This window comes from Pipistrellus hanaki, assembly GCF_964339955.1.
Source record: "Pipistrellus hanaki genome assembly, chromosome: 7".
NCBI lineage: Eukaryota > Metazoa > Chordata > Mammalia > Chiroptera > Vespertilionidae > Pipistrellus > Pipistrellus hanaki.
Window position 1 is genome coordinate 58,259,211 of NC_140509.1, and position 26,295 is coordinate 58,285,505.

Below are 26,295 nucleotides of genomic sequence, written 5' to 3' on the forward strand. Positions count from 1 at the left end.
TGACCCCTGCCTCGGACTTGCATGGCAAGCGACAGCCCTACCGTCACCCCTGGGAAGTGGCCAGGCGCGAGTCCCCAAACTCTGCCGAGTGCCTTCAAACGCGGACTGCCTCCCAAAGAGCACTGAGCGCTGCACCCACCTCTGGACGAGACACGGACTGACACCGGTGGTTACTCTCAATTCACCCAGGAGGCACCCCCCCCCCCCCCCCGTCCTTTCCCATCCCGCACTCCTTTAGCCCAGAGGCCCAACGAATGTCTCCAAAGTCTTTCCAGGCAGTGCCCAGCCGTGCCCAGCCTCACTAAAGTACTTTGGCTGGCATCGCACGGGCATGGGTATCTCTCCCGGATGCCTCCTCCCTTGCTATTTCCTCCAGATCTACCAGGTTTCAACCCGCTGTGTTAGAGCCCTGGCCCCCTCCAAATCCTCCCCTCCCCACCCCCGGCCCCTGGCGCGGAGCGGGCGGCTGGCATCGCTTACCGCGGTCCCGGGCGCTGGCGGCAGAGGCGCGGGCGGGAGCCCAGGGCGCGGGCAGCCCGTGCCAGGCCGCCGGGCGGCCCTGGCGGTCCCTGCGGCACTTGGTCCAGTAGTTTCGGATGCCCGGGCTTCGGCGTGGAGAGCCAGCCAGCCAGCCGGCGCGAATGGGAACGGGAAAGCGGGGCTCTGCGTGCGCCGCGCGCGGGAGAGTCAGAGGCGGGCGGGCCCCACGCGCAGGGGCGATCGCGGTGGCAGGTCCGGGCCGGGGAGCCGGCGGAGGAGGAGGAGGCAGAGGAGGAGGAGGAGGAGGAGGAGGCGGGCGGGAAGTACGCAGCGGAGTTTAGGGAGCGATCCCTGCACTTCCCCGGGAGACCGGAGCCAGGTGCGGCAGGGCGCGCTCCCGCGGCGCGGGCACGGCACGGGCGGCCGCCGGGGCTCGTGTCCGCGCGGCGCCGGGGCCCGCAGCCGCCCCGCGGGAGGAGGGGCGCATCCTCCTCGCCCCGCGCGGGCACCGGCGCGTCTGGGCGCTGAGGACAGAGTCTTCTTCGGCGTCCCCGGTAGACAGTCCCTAGGGCAGCCGGCTCCCTCCTGATTCCGCGCCCCCCAAAAAAGCAACGGTCAGCTGGGTTCTTCCCTTCCTGGGTCGGAGCCCCCGGTGCCAAGCGGTGCGGGCTCCCCGCTCCCCGCGGCTGGCTGGCGCTGTCACGGCGGCCGCCCGGCCCCGGCGCCCCAGCCGGCAGCTGCCTGCCTCCCGGAGACGTGCCCAGCTGTGAGCGTGCGTGTGTGTCTAAGCGGATCGCTTCCCCTCCATCACCCGGCGCGCGGGAGGCACCGGTCCCGGCGGCCAGCTGCGGAGTGGCTGCCAGTCCACACCCTCGGGGCTCTCTCCCCACCCACCCCGCCCCTACTCCTGCCCAGCCTCTCCCTGCGTTCCGGCTCCTCCTCCAGCGGCGCTCCCGGCTCCCAGAGGCGGGGAGGAACCTCTGCGTGGAGGGCGGGGAAGGAGGCGCAGGTGTCTTCCCGGGAGAGGTGGGCGCACACGCCCGAGCGGCTCCCGGCAGGGGCTGGGCAGGGTTTTAGGCGGAGAAAGGGGAGGAGAGGATGTATCCGGAGGTGGAGGTCCTGCGGCTGAGCCCCCCACGTGTCCTACCCAGGCGCGGGAGCCGCGGGCCAGCTGCGCGGTAGGGAGGGAGGCGGGGTGCTGCCCTCCACCCCCAGGTGGATTGGGGTCGTTGCCCGGAGAACCCTCGGAAGTGACCTCAGTGGCAGAACCCCGGGGGACCTGGAAGTCCGAGGGACTCACTCTCTGCGTGGTTGAGATTGGTCTTTTTTGGGGTAACAGGGGCCGGCACCTGGAGCTTGGGGGCACACAGGTGTCGGGGGATCTCGTGTGTGGCTCCAGCGTGCGGGGCTGGAGAGCTGGGTCGGAGGGTGTGCGGGGTGGCAGCCGCGGTTCTCAGGCTGCTGTGTGCCTCCCGAGTCGCAGGGGGCGATCACCGCCTAGCTGGGAAGCAGCGGAAATCTGGGCGTTTGTCCAGGTCCAGGTCCCAAACTCACCTTCCCGATTCAGGCTAGGTCCCTCCTCCCCCAGCTCCCAGCAAAAACAATGGGCCGGGGACTCTTATGAACTAGATGTTACTGCGCTCTTTGCCTGATGGAAGGGGTCTCTCCCACCTGATCTGAGATTGATGGGCTGCTGCTCCTCTCCCAACCCCAGTCCCCTTCTTTATTTGATAAAGTTTTTCCCTGTGGAGTTTCCTAAAAATAAACCTTTCTTTTTTCTTCTTGGCTGTGGAGGTCTCTCTATAATTTCATAGTAAAATGCAATACACAGAGAGGTCCTTTAGGCGGGGAATCACGGCATTAATGCCTATGACTGCTGTCTGTTTTCAAATGACTGTCTTAGAATGCAAAGTTGCGTCAACCCCACCCCCCACTCCACCCCAAGGTGGGTGGAGCGGAGGGTCCATTTAATCAGAGGGCTATTAGAATGATCCCCTGGAAACCACACTAGAAAGAATGGTGGTGCTTTCTCTAGCACCCATTCCTTTTTATTAAATGGTAATTTCACCGTTAGTTTAGGCAATCTGAAAATGAAAAGTCTGATATACAATTGGCAAGGCACAATATTTCTAGATTCCCAGTCAACAGCCAGCCAGTCCAGCCCCTCCCCCCCTCACTCTCACCCTGACATCCAAAGGTCTGACTCAGAGTTCCTAGCACTTTTTAAATTTCAGGATACAGCGGGAAGGACAAAGCTGTTGAGTTCTATTGTAGAAAGAGATAACTTAAATGTAAGTAAACTTATTTACCAACTGTTCAGACAAAATCAGAAGCTCAGCAGCAGCAACCAAATGTATCTTGTTTAATGTATTGAGTTGGAGGAAAGATGGCTGTTTGCCAGATATGTGATCCATTAACCTCTTTAGCTCATTGTTAGCAACAATAGCATACAATCACATTCTTATGTTTGAAAGACAAGGGGTTGTTTTTTTCCCATCTCAAAATCACAATGTCCCATTATAGTCTAAAAGAAACCTCAAACAATAAAAGTAATAAGAAAGGAAGAAACATTAGTTTTTTTTTGTTTTATTTTTCTTTTTCTTTTTCTGAACAAATGTTGCTGTTCTGGGTGTTTTTTTTTTGTTGTTGTTTTTGAGGGGGGAAAATGCTGATAAGCAATACAATTCACAAAGGCATGACAATAGATTTTGAAGAATGCCTCATTCTATCAGTCCTTTTAATTAGTAAACTTTATTTAAAACGTTTATATTATCTTTTTCATGGTATCCTTTTCTTCCATTGGGCCAGGAAGATCACTGAGGACAATGGGGTGGGGTGAACCTGGTTTCCCAAACTTCTGTCCTGCTTTAGGTTTATGTCTGGCAGGAGAGGGACATTCAGCAGCCCCAGCTTTCTCAGCAGTCCTAACCTCTCCTCAGAGGATCCTTAGCTCTAATCCTAGCGATGGAGAGGGAGATTGTCACAGTGATGCTGCCTAGCTTGTGAAGATCACACCTGGGGCTGAGAGTGGGTACAGACCAAGAAACTGAAGCGAAGCTCTGGCGGTTTCTACCTTGCCTACCTGCCTGTGGTTAGAGGATTAGATCAGAATAAATGCCCGCCTGCCCCCTAACACACACACACACTTTTTTTTTTTTTTTTTTTTTGATGCTGTTCTTCTGCACCCACAGATGATCTGGCCTCCTGTTAGGTGAAGTGCAAAGGTGAGTGGATGAGGCCCAGCACCTTTAGTAGAAACATTTTGGTATTGTGCTAAATTAAATAAAAGTAAACTCCAGACAAAGCGGCATATCCAAAAAAATCTCTTTGGAAATGCACTTTTGATAACAGTCACAGATTTAGTGGTTTTGTTTAGTCACCAAAGCCAAATGAAGTGCACAGTAATGAAAACATTTGGTTATTTAGAGTGTTCATTTGTTAAAAAGAAAAAGAAAAAATTTTCCCCAAGCATCATCACACTTTCTTGTTTCATAAAGATGTGCAACTCTTAAATATTGCTCAGCTTGCAGTTTCAAATGGAGGCAGTTCTCTCACTTCACTATGGAAGTGTTTGTCATTATTAGAATATAAAGGAGGTAGCCGACTTAGTTTCCGATTTTTTTTTTAATTTTAATTCTTTTATATTTATTTGTTTATTTATTTATTCATTTGCTTCTAACCAGCCAATCACTGACATCTAGATTCACTTGGACTGGCAAATATTCACTGAAAGGACCCATTTTTGTGCCAACCACCAGAAACCAAGAGGTGACTAAGAGAAGCCTCCGCACCCATAGGGCAAGCTTGGTAATTACTAGGGTTATCAGGTTGACCCTGAGTCCTTCCCTTATCTGGAAATGAACCCATATACCTACCTCCACGCTCCATCCCTGTACTTACGTATCACTTGGATGAAAGAGGCTTAAAAGTATAAGGTCATACCTGATTGTAAGGGAAGCATTTATTTTTTTTTCTTCTTTTAATATATTTTATTGATTTTTCACAGAAAGGAAGGGAGAGGAATAGAGAGCTAGAAATAGAGAGAGAACCATCTACCAACTGCCTCCTACACACCCCCTACTGGAGATGTGCCCGCAACCAAGGTACATGCCCTTGACCGGAATCGAACCTGGGACCTTTCAGTCCTCAGGCTCTATCCACTGAGCCAAACTGATGTTGACAAGGGAAGCATTTCTTATAGAGGAGGTGGTCCACAGATGAGATGTCACAAACTATGAAGATGGTAAAGAGGATTTAAGACCTCTCTAGGTCTAGACCAGTACAGGCCAATAGAAGTGTAATATAAGATATAAATGTAAGCCACATATGCAATTTTAACATACTATATTCATCAAAAAGTAAAAGTAAACAGGTGAAGTTAAATTTCATAATGCATTTTATTTAACTGAAAATATCCAAGATATTATAATTTCAACATATGAGAAATATAAAAACTATTAATGAAATATTTTTCTTTTTTATTATTATTTTTTTTGATGGGCAGAATGACTCTCATGCCATAATCCCTGGAATCTGTGAGTTTGTTGCATTACATGGCCAAAAGGATTTTGCAAATTTAATTAAGGTTAAAAATAAAGCTTTAGCTAATTTGGCTCAGTGGCTAGAGCACAGGCCTGAGGACAGAAGGGTTGTGAGTTGGATTCTAGTCAAGGGGCATGTATGTCATTTGCTGTGTCAGCGGCAACCAACCAATCAATGTGTCTCTCTCACACCAATGTTTCTCTCTCTCTCTCTGTCTCTCCCCTTCCCTTCCATTCTTTCTAAAAATCAATGGAAAAATACCCTTGGGTTAGGATTAACAACAACAAAAGGTTAAAAATAGAGAGATTATCCTGAATTGTTTTAGTGGGCCCAATCTAATCACATGAATTCTTTTTTTTTTTTTAAATATATTTTTATTGATTTTATACAGAGAGGAAGGGAGAGAGATAGAGAGTTAGAAACATCGATGAGAGAGAGTCATCGATGAGAGAGAGTCATCGATCAGCTGCCTCTTGCACACCCCCTACTGGGGATATGCCCGCAACCAAGGTACATGCCCTTGACCGGAATCGAACCCGGGACCCTTCAGTCCCCAAGCCAACGCTCTATCCATTGAGCCAAACCGGTCCCGGCCACATGAATTCTTAAAAGCAGAATATTTACTCAGACTAGAAGCAGAAGAGATGTGACAGAAAGAGAATTCGTAGAACTTTGAGGCATGAGAAAGATTCAACATGCTGTGTGGGTTGGCTTAAAGATGGAGAGGCCAATATGACAAGGAATGCAGAAGGTCTTCAGGAGCTAAGAGGAGCTCCTGACTGACAGCCAGGAAGGAACAGGACCTGCCCTCCACCACAGAAGCAGAATTGGGCCAAACCTGAATGCTTAGGGCCTGCAGAGAAGAATGCAGCCTTACTGACACCTTGATTTTGGCATTATGAGACTCTAAGCCAAGGGCTGAACTGAACCCCACTTCTAGACTACAGAACACTGAGATAATGAATGGCTGTTTCAAACCACTAAGTTTATAGTATTTTTTTTTTTTAACAGAAGCAATGGAAGACTCATACATGTGCCAAGTCTTAAAATCTGGTATTACTCTTAAAGCCCATTTCTATTTGGACTGGCCATATTTCAAGGATTCATTAGCCACATGTGGTCCGTGGCTACTGGATTGGGCAGTGTCAGACTAAGAGGAGTCAATATGTCCGGGAAGTGCTAAGTTTGTAGGCTAAATATATTGTCACTATGTAGAGAGAGAAAAGGATAGAAGGGAGAAACTTGGCAAGATCTTTCCAGATTCTTCATTCTTGCCCCATGTGAATGGGGTGGTCTTTCTCAGACAGAAAACAAGCCAACTCTTTCAAGTCAGATTGTTAAAGTTCATTGGACTCTGATACATTTGCTTTTATTACACTGAGACTATTAATAATACCTTTTTTGAATATTTCATATATTCCATCTTTGTCTCAATTAAGCTTTAGAGCAATCAAGAAAAGAGTTTTTGCTTCCACTTGAATTTAGGCTTACGATTGGGCATCAGTCACTTAGTTCCCATATTATCGGCTGAGGGACAGTGGGCAAAGGTAATGATGAAAGATCTACAGGAGAAGAATTATATGGGTTGATTTAGCATTCCTAGGAAGGCTGTTCCTCCCTATCATTGTTAAAATGCAAATTCAACTGAGTAAATTTGAATATCTAATTGGCTTTATTAAGTAACGTATGGATTGGACAGCATCCTATATAGCAACTAGAAGGGCACTTCTAGAAGTTGTATAAAATGTAAGGTTTTTATAGAAAAGAAGGGTGAGGTAAGGGATCTATCAACAAAAGAAAATAATCATTTTTAGACCAGAACATCTTCCTTTTGGGGGAAGGGAATGGCAAGGGTTTCTATCATGCAGATTACCTCTTCTTTGGGGGGAGGGAAATTGAGGGAGAGGACCCACATGACATATGGCCTTATTGATGTTGACCAGAAAATTCCAGACTAACAGATTAAGATTATATTTCTGGGAGAGACTGAAACAGCAATTAGGTCATGAATTAAATATAGGTTTGGTGTCATGGGCTTTAGCACAGGTGACGCCATTTTGGGCCTGTGATTTTCTCTTTAATACAGAGACATTGTTTTCCAACATTAACCTCTGAGGTCTACGTTTCATTTTTATTAATCAGGGCAGCATGTTTTACAATTTTAATTGCATTTCATGTTTAGTTTTCTAAAGTCATTTTTTACTATCTTCCCTAATAGGTAAAAATGTAAGCTTTTTTACATTAAGAATGTAAGAATGAAATGGAGAACAGGAACTATAACATAGTCTGGGGCCATTTTAATAGGATTTCACCAAACTGTTGTAGACCTGAACAGGGTTGAAAGAAACAAATGGAACCTAGACATTAGGGAGAAGAGGAGGTCTTTCCAAGATGTAAGGAACAGTGGCAGAAATAGTGTGAAGACAAGAAAGTGAATGGTGGGTTTATGAGTTGCTAAAAAGGTCTTTTGGTTGTAACAAAAAGCTTGTGTAAGGCAAGCTATAGTTAGTGTGAGAGATGGGAAAGTTCATAAGCTCTGCATCTACACTGTTCGATATGGTGACCACTAGCCACATATGGCTAGGAAGTACTTGAAATGTGGCGAGTCTGATTGGAAATGTGCTGTAAACATAAAATACATACGGGATTTAAAAGACTTAGTGCAAAAAAACCCCTTTGTTAAACACTTCATTACATTTTTATATTAGTTGTTGAAATGGTAATATTTTGGATATATTGATTTATATAAAGTATATTATTAAAGTTATTTTTGCCCACTCAAACCTTTTTTTTTTTTTAATATGGTTACTAGAAGATTTTAAATTAATATATCTGGCTTTAAAATGATTCTGCATCCAATTTCCAATGTATGTGGGGTGGGGGGTTGGGTTCCCTACACCGATAATCAATTCCTCAGACATCAGCTGGGTGCCCTACAACTTGATTGTGACACTGTGTACCCAAAGCATCAGATTCCACAGGTTCAGTTTCACAAGGCTGCCGCCCATCTTTGGATGCCAATCTCAAGCCCAGCTTATTAACTGTGCTTCTGACTATCTGGGTTTTCATAACCCCCTTCTTGTGTTTGATTAATTATGTCTCATGGAAACTCATTTATTTATTATATTACTCATTGAAAATGATCTATTTTTTCTTGTCATTCCTAACAGTGTGTGTGTGTGTGTGTGTGTGTGTGTGTGTGTGTGTCTGTGTGTGTAATTTTTCAATTATAGTTTACATTTAATATTATGTTAATTTCAGGTATACAATATAGAGTTAGGCATTTATATAACCTACAAAGTGATCACCTGGATAAGTCTAGTACACACCTAACACCATACATAGTTATTTCAGTATTATTGACTGTATTCCCAAGGCTATATTTTATGTCCTATGAATACTTTATAACTGCCAATTTGTACTTCTTAATCCCTTTACCTTTTCACTGGGTGCCCCACAACACTCCTCCCATCTGGAAACCATCAGTTTGTTTTTGTTTCTGTATCTGTTTCTCCTTAGTTTATTTATTTTTAATATTCCATATTTAAGTGAAATCATATGCATTTGATGGCATTTGCCTTTTTCTGTTTGATTTATTTTATTTCTCTATAGATCTAACATATTCTCTTTAGATCTATCCAGGTTGTCACAAATGGTAAGATTTAATTCTTTTTATGGCCAGGTAATATTCCACTGTATGTCATATATTGGTGGACATTTAAGTTGATTCCACATCTTGGAACTTGAAATAATGCTGCAATGAACATAGAGATGCAGATATCTTTTTGAATCAGCGTTTTTGGATTTCTTTGGACAAATACCCAGAAGTGGAATTGCTGGATCATAGGGAAGTTCTAGTTTTAATTTTTGGAGGAACCTCCATACTGTTTTCCAGAGTGGCTGCAATCCCACCAATAGTGCACAAAGGTTCTCTCCCTCCTTCCCTCTCTTTTTAACATATTACTTCTTGATTTATTGATGATAGCCATTCTAACAGGCATGAGGTGATCTCTCATTGTACTTTTAATATGCATAATTTATATTAGTGGTGTTGAGCATCTTTTCATATGCCTATTAAAGTATAAAATCAGTAGCCAGATTAAGAGTTATATCCGGCAAGGTCCCAAACAAAGGAGATTCTGTTTTTGTGGAGTTTGAGACCTAGCATCGTGACACATGTGTTCTGGTTGATCAATCTGAATGTTCTTTGAACCCTTTGGGTTTTATGGAAGTTTTATTGAATAGGCATCATTGACTAAATTATTGGCCATTGGTGACTGATTTAAGCTCCAGACCCTCTCCCTTCTCTGGAAACTAGGAGGTGGTACTGAAAGTTCCTAGCCTCCATTTAGGGTTGGTTCCCATAGCAACCAGCCCCCATCCTTAGGTGCTGTCCAAATATCACTTGTTAACAAACCTAGTTGTGCAAAGGAGCTTATTATAAGACACCCATTTCACCTTTATGGCTCTGAAGATATTTCAGGAACTGAGGACAGGAGACCAAATATTTCGGCAAAAGATGCTCTCATTGCTCTTACCTCTTAGAAAATTCCAAGAGTTTTGGGAGCTGTAAGCCAGGAACTGTGGATGAAGACCAAATATATATGTGAATTATATTTTGTTTTTCTGAATGACCAAATATATATTTCTTGTAAATCACAATATCACAGGCTTGTATTATACTTCTATTGGCCATTACTGCTCTAGACCAAGTGCTTCTCATACTTTACTGTATATATGAATCAACTAGGAATATTGTTAAAATGCACATTCAGAAACTCCCAGGTGAACTGCTGCTTATGGTCCTTGGAGCACACTTTGAATATCAGAATGATTTACCACCTTGCCTGTAACATAGAACCATTTAGGAACTTATAAAACTCGCAACGACCAGCTTGCTGCACTCTAAATCAATTAAATAAGAATCTCTAAAGTTGTGACCTGAGTGTTTGTTATAGCTCTCTAGGCAATTTAAAAATATTGCAAATTTGAAGCTGGAGTAGAGGTGAACTCTACTAAGTTTATTTTATAGAACATGGAGAAATTTATATTCCAGGTGCAATTAATTTGTCACTAGTGAATATTCATTTAGTCATAATGACTTACTACTCTATGTAAGATGCAGTAGCCTGCCTTCTTCAAGCTTAGAAACTTGTTTTAGAACTAAAATACCTACTTAAATAACAGTAAGCCAACATGGATAGGTTTAGCATAAGTGGTATAGCTAGTAAGGGTTATAGAATTCCAGATTAAAAAAAAATTAATCTGGGGGGTAATAATTAAATATTTTTAATGTCGATTTAGGAAAAGGTTTAAATAAAGAATAAAAAGTGGTGGGTTTTTGTTTTGTTTTTGTTTTTTTAGCAGAGAAGGAATTACAATCCAGGCACAGGTTCAGTTATCAACTTACATTGTGCTCCAAAGGGTGGAGATTGGGGTGAGGTGGGGTTAAAGTCAGGGTTTGTAAGGACAAAACCATAAGAGCTATTCTCATTTTGGTTCTTCATATAAATGAAAGATGTTGGCTAGGTCAGGGGGATTGGTTCAGCCAATTATGCAAATGGAGGATGTTAGTTTTTGCAATGGAGAGCTTTCTTTCACAGAAAAGAATGCACATCATCTGGTCTCTGTGATAAGGAGGAAATAAAGTCCATGTATGTTTATGTAGCAACCATGGACCTAGGGTGTTTGTTGTTTGACCTTGATCTGAGTTTAGCAACAGGTCATCAACTTAATAATAGTTCCATGAACTGAGACATAGGTCTTAGATAGGCCTGACTTCCTCAATGGCCTCCTAACTCTATTTTAAGTAACTCTCTTAGCAATGCTGACTCTATTTTATTTTCTGTACTATCACTGGAAAAGCCGATGTATAAGAAAGGCCTGATACAGGGGTTGTCAAACTTTAGGATGCATCAGCAACATCTTGGGTGACTAGGACAAGGCCATTGTTGTCGTGGAACTCTGCTGGTATCGCACCTGCCACAATATGGCTGAATTGTAACCATTCCTACCTCTCTGTTCTGACAAATCCAGATTCAAAGTCCCCAGTGGGAAGCTGTCTAGTTGAGCACCCACCATATACTCAGGTATAGGCAATCAGGAACCAATGGCAATGCACAACATCTCACCAACACGACACACAAAAATGGACTTTTTCCAAAAGTAGGAATGAAACTGTAAGGCTACTCAGCCTGCCCCAAACTTCCTCCTCACCTTTGCCAAAACCAAATCAAAGCAAACACCCCCTCTGTCCTTCTCTGTCCCCACCCCCCTAAAACAAAACAAAACAAAACAAAAACACACCAAAGAATCAAAATATCTAGCACAGGTAATATTCCTCCCCAAATCAACATACATCATGGAGACTTGACTTTGGACAAAAGGGCAAATTGAAATTTTAGATCATTAAGTTTGAGATTATGATGTTTAACTCAAGTAGAGATGCCCAGTTAGTTTGGGGAATGGGGTAAAGTCTAGAGCAGGTTGCTTAGGTGTCATCTCCTTAGATGTAAAAATAGAGAAAAAATGTGAGCAACAAGAGGCTGAATGTAGGAGGAATGACAAACAGAGAATCTTATACTATCTTCATGTTTTTGGGACTGAAGGAACAGAGCAAAAGGGAAGGTATGTTAGGTAGTAACAGGTATTGATACCCAAGCCAGTTCAGATTAAAATAGTTAAATAAGAATTTCTCCTGTAGTAGTTCTCAGAGCTTTTAATATAGCTCTATGTTGTACTTCCAAATATTTTTTTTTAACTCCATAACTTTCTTTTAAAGATCTAGTGGTGTATTGAGGGCATTTTGGGAAACAATGGGCTAGAATTTTCTGGAACCAGAAAAACACAGAAAGAGATTTAGAGAAATATCCAGGGGGAGAAACAAAAATTCCAGAACCCAGACTGTTCAGACAATTCAGACTCTTATTACTCTACTAGAGGCCCAATGCACGACATTTGTGCACTAGGGATGGGGTGGAGTCCCTCAGTCCAGTCTGCACCCTCTCAGGGAGCGGGCCTAGGCCAGCAGGTGGACATTCCCTGAGGGGTCCTTAGCCCTGGTGCAGAGGCAGGAGAGGCTCCTGCCACCACTGAGCTCACTAGTTGTGAGCCTGGCTTCTGGATGAGCAGTGCTTTCCCCGTGGGACCACACTGACCACCAGGAGGCAGCTTCTGCCTTAAGTGTCTGCCCCCTGGTGGTCAGTTTGAACCATCGCAACCGGTTGTCCCACCATTTGGCCAATTTGCATATTAGCCTTTTATTATATAGGGATAGTATTATAGTAAGAGATGGGTTTAATATTATGGGGTTTAATAGTATTGAACCCTTTTTTTACTTCCTTGTCCCCAAAATGCACAGTGCTTGGTGCATGAAGTCACAACACAAATATTAATAAAGTGAACAAATAGTAGTGAGAAAAGTAATTTATTTTATCAATATGAAGGTCTCAAGTAGTCTCCAAAAGCATAGTTTCAGAATAATGGTGAGGTGGCTTGAAGAAACACCCACCTGCCAAGGATTTCTCAAATGCTTCTTCAAGGATTTCTGGCAGATACTGAATTGTCTATCCCATTATCTATTTCTCTCTTTTTCCTTGGTAAAATAACTAGGGTGACCATATAATTTATCATCCGAACTAGGACACTCGAGAGAGAGCGAAAGGGGGAGCTATTAATAATTATGCCAGGACAACACAGAGAAAATAGGCTTTCCAGCAAACTGGGACAAATGGTCATCCTAAAAATAACTCCTGGTTTTTAGCTGTATACTTGGCTATTTGTAATAAAGACAGCATTGTCCAGATTCTCTTGTACTTATGGGTGACATCATGACTAAAAATGGTACCAGATTACAGTAGCCCATTCTTTCCCCACAGATTGTACAGGGGAGCCCATATCTTGACCAATGTGGGTTCTTGTGCATCATGGAAGATGGTATAAAATGGTTTTTGGAAGGCTGAACATGGAATGTGTCTTTAATGGGTTCCTTTCTCCTTTCTGTTGACTGGAATGTGGTTATTCTGGTTAGAGCTTTAGTAGCCATCTTGGAGCATGAGGCAACATGCCTAGTGTAATAGAATGTAAAGATAAAAGAGCCTGAGTCTCTGATGAATCGAAGTCAACCTTATCAGCCTATTGTGTGAGGAATCAATACACACTTACCTTGAGTAATCCCATGTTTGTTTTTGAGTTTTCTTGAGGTTGAACCTAATCCTAGTAGATAAGACCTTATACCAAAGCTGCCTAAAAATAATATAATGTGAGCCACAAACGCAAGCCATTTATGCAATTTAAAATGATCTAATAGTCTTTTTAGATAGTAAAATACAGCAACAACAGATGAAATTAATTTTAATAATATATATTATTTAAATAAATGTATCCAGATTATCTTTTTGATATGTAACTAATATGAAAAAATATTAATATGATAGTTTTTGGTTTTTGAAAAATTCTTCAAAATCCCATGTACATTTTGCATTTCAAGTGCTCAATAGCCACAATTTTATACTATGAATATCCTCCTCTCACCCATGTATTTTTGTTATCTCTACCTCTACTCTTACTTCTCTTTAGGAAGGTAAACATAGATGAAAGTGTATCTTGCACAACAACAACAACAGCAGCAACAATAAAATAACAATAATAAAACTGACTCATTTTTACTTCCCAGAAACTATTTCTCTATTTTCTTTTCTTTCTGATTCTATTTAATTGTCAGGTAACTCTGGTCTTGGAATAATGACAGGATGGTGTCCGTCAGGATACCACTTGATGATAAACCATAACAATCATATTTTTAGGATGACCCTCTAGCAAACTGAGCACCTAGCTCTCAGGAGTTGTTAATATTGGGACCAAAATTCACTGTTTTGCCATCAGTTGCCACAGCAAATGAGCTGTGATTGATTAGTTCTCCAAACAAAAGACAAGGTTTGATGGATATATAAATAAAAGGTCAGTATTCTTTAAAAAAATGTTTTTATTGATTTCAGAGGGGAAGGAAGAAGAAGAAGAAGAGAGAGAGAAACATCAAAGATAAGAGAGAATCATCAATTGTCTGCCTCCTGTACCCTACACTGGGGATCGAGCTAGCAACCTGGGCATGTGTCTTGACTGAGAATCAAACTGTGTAAAAGGTCAGTCTTTTGATTTAGAAGCCAAGAAACTCAGGAAACAAAACAGAAATCCAACATGATAAGAAATAAGAAAGGCAGAGAGAAGGGGAAAGCAGGCAAAGATGATTGTGTGTGGAGCAGAAGTGGTGGTAACAAAGATAGAAGTAGCAACAAAGAAAGCCAAGAAATGCCACCAGTTCTTGTAGACAGTAGAAAGAATGATGCAGGGGTCAAGTTCAGAGTTGATATCAGCAGTCCAATGGGTGTTGACATGTAATGGGTACTTAAGTCTTCACACATAATACAGGGCGGGACAAAAGTAGGTTTTTAGCTGTGAGTATGCAAAAACAGTTTATTATTATGTTATTATTCATTATGGTATGTTATTTTTCCATATGAACAACTGTAAGCCTACTTTTGCCCCACCCTGTATTTCTGAAAAAATTCTTATGCTGGCTGTAAATCATTTGTTTCTTTGTTAACTTACTTTCCCACTTGTGGTTGTCTAATCTGTAACAGAAGTTTGTACGGGTTTAGTCTTGTTTGCTCCCAATGACTTAGGTAAAGCCAGTGGGTACTGTGGGTGATGCTTCCGGAACTTAGGACTTAAAGAGCAGAGGCCAAGAAAAATAAAGTAAGGGGGAAGAAAAAGAAAGAGACTTTTATGAACATTTTAGCTATCCATAAGTCATTTATCTAGTATCCTTAACAATATATACTCTAGCTAAGAACAAAGGAGTAAACAAAAACACATCTGAAAAGCTAGGTAGGTGATGCTAACCAAGACCACACAGTAATCTTGATGCAACTTATGCATTGAACATTCCCAGGCCTCAGATGTATTTCACCACTTTCCCTTCTTATCTGTGTTAGACATCGCTGCTTCCTGGAGGTCCCCGTTCCTGTAGAGCCTCGATATTTCCTGACCCCGGCACTCCAGGCAGCTACTGCCGGTCTCTTGGAGTCAGCATGCAGCTTAAATGTCATTTGTTATCCTTTCTTTCCATTGTTCCCAAGATTTTTTAATTCTTATTTAAAAAAAAATCTAACAAGTATGGTTAGCATCATCTAAGCCAATTGCAGAGCAGAACAGCAAGATACCAGGTGGAAGAGGCATGTAATACATGATTGTCAAAGTCACAACAGGTGACTCTGAGCGGTGGGCAGATACATTGTTAATGCCTATGTATTAGGCATTAACCTCAAACCCTAAAGCAGGTGACCCATTCCATGTCAGAGTAAGTGAATGTGAAGTGGCAGGAAGAGGGTGAACTTTGGCACCTGACAGGGCCAGGTACAAGTTACAGGTTTGCGGGTGGCTGTGTGTGATCTTGGGCAGGTATTTGGGTTATTTGAGTATTATCTGGCCAAACACACCTCCTCCCCACCAAGCCACTGTAAATACCACCCGGGCCTGCTGCTGCTGGAGGGATGTGAAAACAGATCAAACGATGAGGCTCAAGTTCTCTAGGCACCTGACAGGCAGCAGCTCCTCTGCAGAGCACAGTGATCGGGAGAGAGCCAGACTCCAAGATCAGTGTGCTTCCCTACTGGGTGACCTCTCGGGGCACCTGTGCTCCTGAGCTGGGACATAATTATGGGGCATGTATCACAGGATATTGTGAATGTTAGGGGCAGTGATTCATGTAAAATGCTTAATATGGGATTGTTTATAATAAGTTCTCAATAAATATTAGCTTTTACAATAAGCTTTCTTCTTTCTCTCAAAAATCAACACTATTTGTCTTGTGTCAAGTTTTAGTGAGTTCTCTGATTTACTCCTAAAAATGGGTTACAAAAGTTTGAAATATCTCTATTAAAAGTCTTCAATGGCTATGGGCATTTGCTGGCTTCTTACATCAATTTGGGAAGGGTTGTTCCATAAATCAGAGAGTTTAAATCTGTATCATTTACATTTTTTAAAAATTTCTCTAAACAGTCTCCACAGAACTAAAAAGAACATACTTTTGAAAGTTGATGTTCATTTTTATTTTTATATGTTGTCCCATAAATGTGAACACTTTTAAAGTCTCATTCATTAGAAATAATGGAGGGAAAATAGTGAAAAATATGCCTAAAAATATTTCAGAAATTTGAGTTTTACTAAGTTCAAAGAAAGTTAATATTTTTAAGCTAAAAATAAATGAATATTAACAAGTAATAAAGCTCAGTTTATGAAACTATACTTCACAAAATACCTTGATCGCTTTATACTGCATAGTAAGTATAACATACTTTGCGAGCATAATAAATTTACTTACCAAAACCAGAAATAACAGACTCTTAAAAACAACCTGGATTTTTCCTAGCTTACAAGTAAGAAAGACTCTAAAGAATTATTTGAAGGAGTGATATTTCTTGATATTAATTGCATAGAGTGTGGTTAGTTATCTACATGAGATTAGTGAAGTGTGAATTAATGGGGTTTTATTGCATAAGGCAAATTAAAACAATATACTCATACAATAAACAGTCCAATTATCCTTTCTTATATCATAGCTTTCAAACACCTGGGACTTTGGTCTTGTTTGTTTTTAGTTGTATATGGACAGAATTCTATCAAGGGAATGCCAGGAGCTTGAAGTTGTTAACTCTTTCCACCGAAACAGGAGGTCACAGGGATACCTTGCCCTGGAGGTCCAGGTTTGCTAGCATGATTGAAGAGCCTGGGCTCTGGAGCCAGACAGGCTAAGTTCAAAGTCTTCTCTCCCCTTGAAGGCTCTGTGACAGCAGGCGAGTCACTTCAGGTCCTTCCTCTGTGAAAGGAGCCTAATTATGGAATTTATCTCACAGAGCTTTGGAAAGATAACATTTAAAACAGAGCCTGGTACATAGTGAATTCTCAGTGAATTCCATTATCACTATAGCTGACCCAGTATTAAAGTTTACCCACCTTTAATCTCATGGCAGCAAGCTAATCAAGTTCTAACTTAGATTATTAATTCAATGGTACTAATATGCTGCCATATCATTGACTAGTCTTGTGTATTATAAAATTATTAATATTTTCAACCCCGGGGGTGATTTTTAAGAAGTTGTTCTGTATATAAATGCATTGTTAAAATTATTTTTTAAAGTCCCTTAGAATGAAACATTTACTAAGGTTCAGTTACTGCATTGTTAGCATTTTAGTTCAGAAGTGGCTTTTATGGTACTTAAGTAAGCATTGGATGACTTTCATGGACTTATTTAGGCTGCTAACTTCTTTTCTTGTTGTTTAAGTTTGATGGCAGTTGAAATATCACCAAAGGAGCTTTTGAATTTGCCTTCTATCAACCTGCTCTCTGCCAGCCATCTCCTACCTGTTCCAGCCCCAAAACCTTATTTTCTCCTCAGTTCCTGCCTTTCCCTCTTATCCCTCCTATCCCATTTCCACTGCGTCATAAGAACTGTACATGCTGTTTCTAAAACGTGTCTTGATCTCATCCACTTCTGTCTCTCTCCATGGTCATAGTTTTCTTCTAAACTACCCTCACCTGTCCCCGTGCCTGGACTCTTGCAGTAGCTTCCTGAATGGTGTGCTTGCTCTCACTCCTTTCCTCATAAAATTCAGTCTTTGCTGAATATTCAAGCTGCTCTTAATGATAATGCCATCCTTATTTAAAACCCATTCCTCATTGAGATCCCACACTGATCCTGGTGAAACACATATCTAACCATGACATTACGCTTATTTTAAACTTTCCAGGGGCTTCTCATCACCATTAGAATAAAATCCAAACTCTTGACTCAGAAATACAAAGCTTTCTATGATCTGACCACTCTCCTATCTTTTCACTTAAGACCTGTGTAGTAACTGAACTCTGTCAGCAAAACCCTCGTCCCCATCTGCTCATGGCTGCTTCTTCTTGGCTTTCAGAGTTCAGCCTAAACATCACTTTCTGGGAGATGACCTCTCGCCAATCAAAAGCATCTACACAGTCACTATCACATCACCTTTTTAATGTCCTGCATGGACTTTATCACCGTCTGATTTTTTTCTTATTTATTCATCCATGCTCATTCGCCTATTTGTATATTACCAGGCTTGCTCCCTCTAGGACACAAATTGCAACAGAGCAGGGACAATGTGCCTCTGTCCTCTTGCATCTCTGTGCTCTGTTCTTTGGGTTTAGAGACAGTCAGCTCGTAACAAATATATGTGAATGAATATACGGAGGATTCTCAGGTTGCCCCAAAGAAGAAGTTTCCTGTGTCCTGGCCAGGACCACTCCCACATCCTCTCAGTTCTTCATTTCCACCCAGGAAAGTTCCATTCATAGCCCAGATGTCATGACTTGACTTCTCATCAGGAAAGCAGTATAAATTGATTATTTCCTTCAGGACTATATTATGTAACCATTATTTCTATGCTAACATGCATTTTATTCCCCTTCTCCGAATTTTAGTTTTCTTGCCTCATAGTAACAACTTCAACAAAATTATTTCATTCACTCACATAACAACCTGGGCTAACTGTCTTACCTCTTTGTTTTCTAAGGGAGAAAATGGAGGCTTGAAGAGACCACACAAATGATAAAGTGACAGACTGGAGATGTGAACCTATGGATTTTTCCTTGTCAAGAAAGAGTGTCCCATTAGTTATTGCGGTTTCACATTTTCCACAATAGTCTTTAGTGAGTTGACTAAATCATTCCCAAACTTGGCTGCCCTATATAATTATTTGGGGATTCCCGAGTCCCCTTAAACTTGCAGAATAAAAATCTGGGTTAAGCTCAAGAATCTTCATTTTTAAGGAGCTCTCCAGATTTAGTACCACTCAGATAAAAAAAAAAAAATCAGGTTAAGGGATGCTAAATACACGTTACTTCCAACAAGGCCTTTGAAATATTAGCTGAGATTAGTTTATCTGATGAGGTTAGTGATCCATTAAGCCTCGGGCTGAAACATGGGAAGATGGGGATTGGAGACCGTTAAGCCCTAGCAGGAGGAGGACCAGAATGTGCTATTTATTAGGAAAAGAGCCACCAGGCATGAGATGCTGCTGAGCTTGAGTGTGGAATGAACCCACTGTGCTGAGAGTACAGAGTGTCCTTTTAGTGGTTTGAGGACCTCCAGTAAAACCCAACATATTTTTAAATCATTAAAAATATATTCAAAAGTAAAGTGGGTAAAAAGGACAATCTATAGGTGTATAAGTTAACTTAGACTATTAGAAATGGCTTTGTAAGCATCTTCATGCTACTTCCAAAACACCAAGTCTGTTTTGTGATATAATCACAATACAATGAAAAGAAACAACACATTCAGAGTGCTTTTCCTATTGGAGAAATTCAGTTTGGAGAACATTCTGTTTTGTCACATCCGCATACCCCAATAAAACGGCTGCTTCACCACACTTCTTGTTAGCCGGGCATCCTATTTAATAGAAGAGATAAATGGCCTTCTGAGGCTGAGACACCATGGAAAGTCACATCTGGTAGCTTGCACCTGGCTGACCTGTTCATGGAAAAGGTCAATTTAGTGACAAAGGGCATTTAAAAAAAAAAAGAAAAGAAAGAAATCAGCTCTGCTGGAGGGAATTGAGCAGCTGTCAGGGGAGAAGGCATTCACCCTCTCATACCATCCCACTCGCTAAGTCCTCTGCTTTAGCCACAGCTGGGATGGCCTCGACTCTGCACGTGGTAACATCATTGCAAGCTCCTCTTCTCTCCTTTTATTATCAATGCAAAATTAAAAATTCAAATGTTCCTATATTTTCTATATGGATGGTACAACTTGAAGTAGTATTGTAGGGCTATGTTGAATTGTCTTTATAAATATTCTAATATTGCCCTTTATATTTCAGTTAGCTTTATTTGCTAAGGCAAGCCTTCTTGAATATTTTGTCATAGTTTGTCATGAAAAACACCTTTTTTTGCTGTTCCCAAATTTCAGTCAAGATACTTATAGGAAACCCATTAGATGGGGAGCCAAGTTGGGGTCAGGTGATGAGGAATGCAAGTTTGATCTCAGTACTGTGCGGTTCCCAAAGGATCCACAAGGTGCTGTTCTAAAAGGCAGGCAGTGCTGAAACCGGTTTGGCTCCGTGGATTGAGCATCGTCGGCCTCTGGACTGAAAGGTCCCAGATTTGATTCCGGTCAAGGGCATCTACCTTGGTTGCGGGCACATCCCCTGTAGGGGCTGTGCAGGAGGTAGCTGATCGACATTTCTCTCTCGTCGATGTTTCTAACTCTCTATCCCTCTCTCTTCCTCTCTGTAAAAAGTCAATAACATATATATTTTTTAAAATGCAGGCAGTAACGTTTGGTCTCCTATCCTGTTTGGAAATTTTAAAATGGGTGTGTTGGATGATGGGTTTGTTGGACTGGATGGGAAATAAGATCCTTTCTTTGCCAGACCCAGTAAGTATCCACTCTTGAGTTGGTTTCTATCTTCTACAGTGCAGAAACAGCTATACAATATTCATTGACTCTAGGCTTCAATATAGTAACTACTTTATCCTGTTCAGACATTGAAAATGAAACTATATTTAATTATTTTTTGGAAACCTTCTTACAAGCTCACTAACTTATTTTTTTTTTAACTTTCCCATTTACCTATTTCACTTTAAATAACCTAAAAGAAAGGCAGTATTTGCCCAAATAATGCAGAGATTTGTCCTCTGGTGTATAGGGGCCCCAAATCCTCTGTCACTAACAACCTGAAGTTCTAGCTTCCATGACAAGTGCTGAGCTTTCACATCTCCTTATCAAGAGGAGACAAGTTCATACTGAAATAATTTTCCTTTCACTGAAAGCAAAACATCAATATCCCCAGGTTGGTTTGAACCTTCAGAAGAGAAAAGTCTGGGATCTTTGAAACTATTATGTATAATTATTTTATGTTTAGCTAAGATGCTTTTTTTTTTTAAAGGCTTCAAACATACACTTTAGATTCTTAATAAAGGTTTTATGTAGAGTTCAAATATTTAGTTTGACATGTTTAAGTTTCAACTATTCATGTCAACACAGAATTACACATTAGCCAAATGTCAAACAAGTTTGACATAGAGATGAGTCAGACTGGGCCATTCAGGCTCCAGACTGCCAAGTGCTGTTAGGATTCCTGCATTATGCATGCCATTTCCTTATACAGCACCCCCTCTTAGCACTCAGATGATGGGGTGTAGGGAGCTCGCACTAGATATATGGAAAATACTCCATTTCTTTTAATTTATCATGGCTCAATTGGCATAATGAATGGTGACAAATAGGCCTTTTTCATCCACACAACAGTTGCCATTGCATTTTCAATGGTTTCTGCTTGAGTGTCAAGAATAGCAAGTTTAATTGCATAAATGCTGGTGGAAGTGTGTGCTATGAATCTAATGCAGGGAGCAGGAGAGGAGCTGCTGGACATCCACTCGGTCCCTGCATAGGAGAGAGAAACTACACAAACACAGGTGAAATGAGATATTAGAGATGACAGAAGTCACAGGGAAATTTACCTCTTCAAGATTAGGAAACAACTACTAAAAATCATTCCCTCATTTATTCTGAAGAACTAACCATATCACTGAAATTCTAACTCCATGTAAAATGTGAATTTTAAAAGATGTCTTTAACCTAATTTCAAGAAGTGCCGAGGCTTTGATCATGTTATTTAATAGATTGTCATTAGCTAAGAGAGAAGAGCCCATTATAGCATTGTAGGTTGAGTAGTAAAATCTTTATGTATAGAATCAACTAGATAAAGTGTGACCCCAAAATGTAATTGTTATCACTAGACAACCATTTAGAATATCTTGGTATCTATTATATATCAATAAAACTAAATGGAGGTGTAGTACAAGCACATAAAATTTTTTTCTTCACAGACCACACTTAATATATTTTCCTTATCTCACTTGATTATGACATTATACTATAATTCTCTGTATAGTTTCACCTGGAGGAAATACAAAAATTAATATTTATTATATAAAAGGAGACAATTTGTCAAGTGTTTTGATATTGAGAAAATGCAATTTCTTGTGTCGAAATATTAATAGCATGCCTTTTTCAATGCATATAGTTTTTTTCTTACAGATACAAGTAATGATTTCTTTTATAAGAATAGCTATAGCCGAAACCGGTTTGGCTCAGTGGTAGAGCTTCGGTCTGCAGACTGATAGGTCCTGGGTTCAATTCCAGTCAAGGGCATGTACCTTGGTTGCGGGCACATCCCAGGTGGGGGGTGGGCAAGAGGCAACTGGTCGATGTTTCTCTCTCATCGATGATTCTAGCTCTCTATCTCTCTCCCTTCCTCTCTGTAAAAAAAAAAAAAATCAATAATAATAATAAAAAGAATAGCTATAAAAACATTTAGAAGTACATTCATCGATGCCCTATCTCATTCTTTTTTAAGGCTACAAGAATTTAATGACTATATGGCATAACTAAATCAGACCTAAATAATTATAAAAAAAACCAATTAGCTACCATGAAAATCGCCTTAACAACCAACTGTGTAAAACTGTACATTAGAGAATTACTCCAAGAAATCACAAATGCAGATATTCTGATGTTCATTTACGTTTTACAGTTGTTGAGTAGTGTTATATGTTTTTTTTTGTTTGTTTTGTTTTTAAATTGGAACTGGAAGAAAGCCATATAAATTCACACCTGTCTCAGAGGTTTAGATGATACCTTGTGTTTTTGTTTTTTCTTCTGTGTGAAATAGATTCACTTTTCTTCTATAGCTCTGTTGTGATAACATTAAAGAACACCAAGAGCAAAATTGTATTCTATCTGCTTATTGAAATGAAAATACCATCTTTAGGGTCTAGATAAATAATATATATCATTCTTCAGTTGTATTTTGGATTAAACATAGTTTATATTTATATTAAGTATATAAAGTATAGTTAATCTATAATAATCCTATCTAATAAAAGAGAAACATGCAAAATAATCATACCTCTGCTACACCTACAAGCCACTCCCACTAGCCAATTAGGAGCAAGTATGCAAATTAACCTCACAAATATGGCAGCAGCCACAGAGCTGGAGAGAGTAGGAGGCTTAGGTTGCCCTTGGCGATGGAGGAAGCCAAACTTTCCACCCTTCCTGGCCTGCCCTCGCCTCTGCTCAAGGCTACAAAATTTCAATTATTGAAGATAAATAAATCCCAGATACCAGGGCCTCCACTTGAGTCTCTAGGGGGCATGGCCAGCCTGCAAACCACCACAGGCCCCTCCCCAAAGCCACCCCAAGCTCCAAGGGAACCCCCACCCTGATCTGGGACACCCTTCAATGCAAACCAACTGGCCCCCACCCATGCACCAGGCCTTTATCCTATCTAATAAAAGAGTAATATGCAAATTGATTGTCACTCCAACATACAAGATGGCTGTCCCCATGTGGTCAAAGATGGCTGCCCCCATGTGGACACAAGGTGGCCAGAAGGGGAGGGCAGTTGGAAGTGACCAGGCCTGCAAGGGAGGGCAGTTGTGGGTGATCAGGCAAGCAGGGGAGGGCAGTTGGGAGGGACCAGGCCTGCAAGGGAGGGAAGTTGGGGGTGATCAAGCTTGTAGGGGAGGGCAGTTAGGGGTGACCAAGCTGGCAGAGAAGGGTAGTTGGGGGCGACCAGGCCTGCAGGGAAGGACAGTGGGAGGAACCCAGGCCTGCAGGGGAGGATAGTTGGGAAGGATCAGGCCTGCAGGGGAGGCAGTTAGGGGTGACCATGCCTGCAGGGGAGGGTAGTTAGGGGTGACCAGGCCTTCAGGGGAAGGCAGTTAGAAGGAACCAGGCTGGCAGGGGAACAGTTAAACATCAATCAGGCTGGCAGAGGGGTGGTTAGGGGGTGATCAGGCTGACAGGCAGAAGCAGTTAGGGACAATCAGGAAGGCAGGCAGGTGAGCAGTTGGGAGCCAGCAGTTCTGGAGTGTGAGAGGGATGTCTAAACGGGTAGTCAGACATCTCTTGAGGAATTCCAGATTGGAGAGGGTGCAGGCTGGGCTGAGGGATACCTTCCACGTGCATCAATTTGGTGCACCGGGCCTTCGTAAAAGCATAATATGCTATTTAAACTGGATGACCTTCTGGATGACCTTCAGATGACCATCTGGGGCTGTGAGGGAAGCCTGAGTCTCAGGTGCCAGAGGGAAGCTGGTGCTGGCAGCGGGGGGAAGGAAGGCCTACTCTTGCATGGGTTTCATCCATTGGGCCTCTAGTATAAATATAAACTAATCTAGCACTGCTATGTGCCTGAAACTGCGGAGAAGCTGATAAGATAAAAAGGAACACATGGGCCCAGCTGGCATGGCTCAGTGGTTGAGGTCCAACCTATGAACTGGGAGGTCATGGTTTGATTCCCAGTCATATGTCTGGGTTGTGGGCTGAATCTTCTCCGGTGTGGGGGCATTCAGGAGGCTGCCGATCAATGATTCTCTCTCATCATTGATGTTTCTATCTCTCTCCCTCTCTGACATCAGAAAAAATACATTTAAAAGTTAAAAGAGGCACACATGACGCTGGATATTTTGGTTCATAGAAATATATATTCTTCCTCCATGGCATCTACAGTGATATTGGGGAAACAAGAAAACAATTGGGAATATGATCATATATAAGCAACCTGGAACATTGATTGGAAGAGACTATAAGGGTAGGTGAACATAGAAAGTATGTTCAATAGGGTATTGGACAAACATATCTCAATAGGGTAGCTAGACAAAGGGAAAATCATTATTCTGAAAAGGGATAATTAGTGGTCATAATTAGTGATCACTAAAGCAGCAACTCAACTTCTGAGGAAAATATGGTAAAATTCTTTTAACCAGGATATAATGATACAACTCAGAATATCTTTTCTCTTGTAGCATTACAGTTATATCAGTGTGCTGTGACATCAAAGGAAGCAGTAGTGAGGGTAGTGATGACTATGATCCCAAGAGGAGGCTCTTTCCTCCCTCTGGAATCAGCATATGCCTGAATGCTACAACTGAATATCCTCTGATTTGTGCCACCATAATATGAACAAAGGGTCAAAGAAATGCAGAGTTTGGACTATATTGCAAATCAACCTTGGTATTAATCCCTTTTTTTAAAAAAAAATATAACATTTTTTAATTTTACTTTATTTTTTATCATCATTTATCTGGATACCTTCTTTAACTTTTACTTTCACAGAGCGACACCTCTAGGAGAGAGACATCCCTTCTATCCCCCAACCATATCCTTCTTTCCAGTTTCCCAATGGCTCAGCAGCCATACTTCCTTCCACATTGAGCACATTAGCTGAAAAGTTTTAGAGGAGAACAGTTTCAAAAAATTCAGAAAGATTTAGATTTTGGAAGTAAAGAGTGTAATTATATAGTGAATTATATTGGAAACAAAATTAGTTTTAAGAAATTTTTATTATATAAGAAATATTTGTTAGTGTGTGTGTCATTCCAAGGCCGTGATCTCACATATCTCAATAGGGTAGCTAGACAAAGGGAAAATCATTATTCTGTAAAGGGATAATTAGTGGTCATAATTAGTGATCACTAAAGAAGCAACTCACTTTCTGAGGAAAATATGGTAAAATTCTTTTAACCAGGATAGAATGATACAACTCTGAATATCTTTTCTCTTGTAGCATTGCAGTTATGTCAGTAACATTTAGATTTCTTTATATTAAGCTCTTATATTCTCCTTGAAACTTTCCTCAACTCCTACATGATTCAACTATTATTGTATTTTTTTTACTTAAAAATGAAATGACCTTATTTTTTTTTTTTACATGCAAGCATACACTCTTGCCCTCAAGATGGAAAATTATTTGCTTTAATATTCATGATTCCGCAGGGCATTTTATGGCCAGCAAGAGTTGCAGCTTAAGTGCATATCTTCTGTACATGCAGAGGTCAGAAATAATTTGCTTCATGATCTAGGAATTAAAATCAATACTCTTACTTCCTTAAGAAAACAAACATAATGCAATGTAAATGAGAAATGAGTAAATTATTAATAGATGGGCTTATCTGAAATATAATAAACTAAGCAATGTCAACCCAGAGAACTGAATTTTAAGAAACACTGCAGGTTACAGGAAGCATGAAGGAGGTTAGATACATCACCACAGTTTTGTCTTCAGAAAGTTGCTTTCATCTGAGGGTCTTGAAGCCATATTACAAACTCCCTGTTAACTGTCCGTGTGAATAAGTGCCGGCAATGGTGACACTGAGCTGGAGGATGAGGAAGCAGA

General features: G+C 41.2%; 1 protein-coding gene across 4 annotated transcripts in view; it reads right to left on the reverse strand.

Moving 5' to 3' along the window:
• The window catches only part of HS3ST5 (heparan sulfate-glucosamine 3-sulfotransferase 5), a 225,143-nt gene extending 223,793 nt beyond the window's left edge, over nucleotides 1-1,350 (reverse strand). For all 4 annotated transcript variants that reach the window (XM_084889300.1, XM_084889301.1, XM_084889304.1 and 1 more), the window contains exon 1: nucleotides 481-1,350. The gene's annotated coding sequence lies outside the window, so the exon portion shown is untranslated. The remainder of the gene's footprint in view (nucleotides 1-480) is intronic.
• Between the last annotated feature and the right edge of the window lie 24,945 nt (nucleotides 1,351-26,295).